The sequence below is a fragment of the Mus musculus genome, chromosome 5 (assembly GCF_000001635.26).
Source record: "Mus musculus strain C57BL/6J chromosome 5, GRCm38.p6 C57BL/6J".
NCBI classification, from domain to species: Eukaryota; Metazoa; Chordata; class Mammalia; order Rodentia; family Muridae; genus Mus; species Mus musculus.
The window spans coordinates 123,884,439-123,888,846 of NC_000071.6; positions in this window are offsets into that span (position 1 = coordinate 123,884,439).

Sequence of the window (4,408 nt, forward strand, 5' to 3'; positions counted from 1 at the left end):
GGAGATGGGATGCCCAGTGGGGCTTCCTACTAGCAGGTGGGAGGAGGAGAAGGAGGAGGAGGAGAGGTATGAATTCGGGGAACGATGCTTCCCCAAAACTCTTTCCCCAGCCACCGGTGGGAGTGTGTACTGTCAGAGCTTCCCTATTCTGATGTAAGACCTTATCACAAGTGTGGCGACTCAAGTTAGACTCTCGTGACACTGGAGGCCAGAAGGGGGAAATCTAGGTGTCAGCCATGGTCCCACTGGCTCAAGGACAGGTTCTGGTTTTTGTCTCTTCCAACTTCCTTGGCTTATGGCTCCATTCCTCTGTCTCCTGGCTTTCTCTTCCATGTCTGTGTCTCTATGCCTCTGTCTCTCTCTCTTTCTGTGTGTGTGTGTGCACCTGTGTATGTGTATGTGCATGTTTATGTGTATGTGTGTGTATTTATATGTGTGTGTGCTTATGTGTGTGCATGTGTATGTGGTATGTGTGCTGTGTGAGTGTTGTGTATGGTGTGTGTACATGTGTGTGCGTGTGTGTGTGTGTGGTATGTTTCTGTGTGCATGCATGAGTGTGCGCATGTGTTTATGTATGTGCATGTATATGTGTGTGGATGTGGATGTGTGAGTGCATGTGTGTATGTTCTTGTGTGCATGTATGTGTATTGTGTATGGTGTGTGTGCATGTATATGTATATGAGAGTGTATCTGCCTGTCCATTCCAGCATGAGTATGTATGTGTGCGCATGTGTGTGTATGTGTGTATATGTGCATGTATATGTGCTGGGGATTGAACCTACAGTTTCATATAAGGACAATTGCTCTATCACTGAGTTATGGGCCCAGATTCCATTTATCTTTTTTTTTTTTTTTTTTTTTTTTTGGTTTTTTGAGACAGGGTTTCTCTGTGTAGCCCTGGCTGTCCTGGAACTCACTTTGTAGACCAGGCTGGCCTCGAACTCAGAAATCTGCCTGCCTCTGCCTCCCGAGTGCTGGGATCAAAGGCGTGCGCCACCACACCCGGCTCCATTTATCTTTTATAAGGATATCCACCATTGGATGTGAGGCCCAGCTAGTCTAAAAATAGTTCATGTAAACCTTTTGTTTTTACTCTGTGTGCCTATTTGTGTGTGTGAGCACCAACATCCTCACCTTCCGTACGTGAAACAAGGGCTCTTGTTTATTGCTTTATACACCAGGCTCGATGGACAGACAGGATTCTCCTGTCTGTCTGTCTCCATCTCACTGCTGGGCTCCCTGACATTTGTGAGTCTCCTAATGTGTGTGCTGGGAATCAAACTCAGGTCAAATCCTTTGGAAGAACAGTTTATTCTCTGGAGCCATCTCTTCAGCCCAGTGTTTCTTACTGCTGTTTGTTCCTGGGTTTGATACAGAGTCTCTCTATGCAGCTAAGGTCCAGCCTGACCGTGTGCTGGGCGATCCTTGGGTACAACAGCAAAGGCTCTTTCAAATAGTCCTGCTCACCACTGGCCAAGTTTCTAGCCAGTCAGGTTTCTAGAAATCAGTAAGGGGCGGGACTGAAGACATGGTTCATGTGCTAAGAGCACTGGCCTCCCTTCTAGAAGACACAGGTTCAATTCTCAGCACCCACATGGCTGACCACCCCTGTCGGTAACTCTAGTTCCAGGGAAGCCAATGATGTCATCTGCCTCCATTCAGCACCAGGCATTCGCATTATGTACAGACATAAATGCAGGCAAAACACCCACCCTAAATTAAACAGTGTCAGAGCATGTGTGTGCATGTATATATGTCTGTTTGTGTGGAACATGTGTACATTTGCGTGCATGAACAAAATTAAACAATATCAGCGCATGGATGCATATTTGAAGAGAGACTATTATAGTGTAGTGGCTTTTCAATGCCAGTGTTCAAGTCCTGGGGTTCCTTTATACCTAAGTATTTCAAAACTCCTCTTTGTAAGGGAAGAAAAATTATTGACAAAATTTAAAGGTTATGGTTCATGCAATTTATTTATTTATTTATTTAACCTGGCTTGTTTTTTCTACAGGTGACTTTGGTCCAGGGCTTACAGCTGGGAGAAAGTTCTCCTACGTGGGGAAGCAAGGATTGCTTCACAGTGTGATCATGTGTCACCCTGACCTGTGACAGGTTCTGAAGGAAGTTCCCTGACATTTCAAAATAAACTTTGAAAACTTAAAAAAAAAAAAAAAAAAGGGAAGGTGCCGGCGCCTGAGGATAGAGTCTCTGAACATATGAAATGCTAAAAAGTTTTAAAAGGGAGAAACTCCAGGGTTAAGAAACATATTGATTGCAATCTGATTCAGATTCCAAGTGAAGAGCCAGGGACACTGAGGGACATATGGTTATTGATTGACAAATTGAGACTATTCAGGGATTATTACTAGTTAGGGGTAGTAATGATATTATGGTACATTTAAAGAAATAATTGTTAATTTTTTATTTAATTAAACTAGTTTATTGCCGGGCGGTGGTAGCGCACGCCTTTAATCCCAGCACTTGGGAGGCAGAGGCAGGCGGATTTCTAGGTTCGAGTCCAGCCTGGTCTACAGAGTGAGTTCCAGGACAGTCAGGGCTACACAGAGAAACTCTGCCTCGAAAAACCAAAAACCAAAACCAAAAACAAAAACAAAAAAACCCCTAGTTTATTTATATACTTATTTGTGAAGGAGGAGTGCATATCCCTTGACACACTGTGTCAGTCAGAGAACAGCTGGAAGGAGCTAGTTCTCTCATCGCATCGTATCGTGTGGGTCTCAAGGGTTGAGCTTAGTCATCAGTGTCACCCACTGACCCATCTCGCCAGGCCAGGAGAGTAAGTCCTAGGACTGCACACGATGGCCCAGGCCTGCACTTCTAGCTCAGCAGCAGAAAGCTTGCTTAGCGTGGGCCAGGTTCTGGGTTCCAGACAGCACTGAAATAATAAAGGAAAGAGAAAGAGAAAATCGCTGCTGATGGCTTAGCCAGAAAAGCCTAGAGACTTGGTTTTCATCTTCCTGGACCCATGTGATAGGAGACTTGACTCCCACAGGTCATTCCCTAGCCTCTATACCTGTGCTTTTATGTAAGCCATCCCTCTCATGCATACATACATATATACATACACACACATACATATGTATATATACATAAACACACATACATAAATGCACATACACACATACATACATGCACACACACATACATACACGCACACACACATACATACATACATACATACATACACATACATATACATACACATGCATACACATGCACACAATACACACACATGCATGCACATACATGCATGTGCATACACACACATATACACATACATACATATACATATATAAACACATACATATACATACGCACATATTACACGCACATGCACATACATACACATACATACACATGCATACACATACACACATACACACACACACCACCATTTTCTTTAAAAAGCAAATATTCACTTTTCTTTTTTCTTTTAATCGAAATTTATTTATTTTATGTATACGAGTGTTCTATCCATATGTATGCCCAAATGCCAAAAGAGGGCATCAGACCCCATTACAGATGGTTGTGAGCCACCATGTGGTTACTGGGAATTGAACTCAGGACCTAGGGAAGAGGAAACTAGCAGGTAAGCTAGCTCTTTGAGCCACCTCTCCAGCCCTCACTTTTTTTTTTTTTTTTGATACTAAAGACCTCACGTAGGGCCTTGAGCCTGCCAGGCAAGCATTCTCACAGTAGTTATGTCTCTTTAGTTTTTGGTTTTGAAGCGAGTTGTCTTTTGAAAACTCAGTGTTCTGTTTCTGGGAAGAGATACCATGACCGTGGCAACTCATACCAGACAGCATCTAAAGGGGGCTGGCTTACAGTTGCAGTTTCAGGGGTTTAGTCCATTCCCATCGTGGTGGGAGGCATGGTGACTGACGTGCAGGTAGATGTGTTGCTGGAGAAGTGCCTGAGGTTCCATGTCTTCATCCCAGGACCACACTGGGCCTGGCGTAGGCTTTTGAAACTTCAAAGCCCACCCCCAGGAGCACATTTCCTCCAACAAGGCCACACCCACTCCAACCAGGCCGCACCTCCCAATTCTTCAAGAAGTATCACTTCTGGGTGACTAAACGTTCAAACATATGAACCTTTGGAGGCCATTCTTATTCTAACCACCACACAGGGTCTCACCGAGATGTCCAGGCTGAGCATGAACTCATTCTCTGCAGGTCAAGCAAGTACTGAATTTGCGATCCTGCACATCTCATCCCCCAGGCCGCTGGCCTTACACACAGGCTGACACTACCAGTCAGTCGAATGCTCACTTTTTAAAAACAAAGTAGCGGGTCGTGGTGGTGGGTCATTTGCTTGTATGTCCGCTTTGAGACAGGTTCTTGTTGTGTTTTGTTGGCCTAGAACTTACTACGTAGACCAGGCT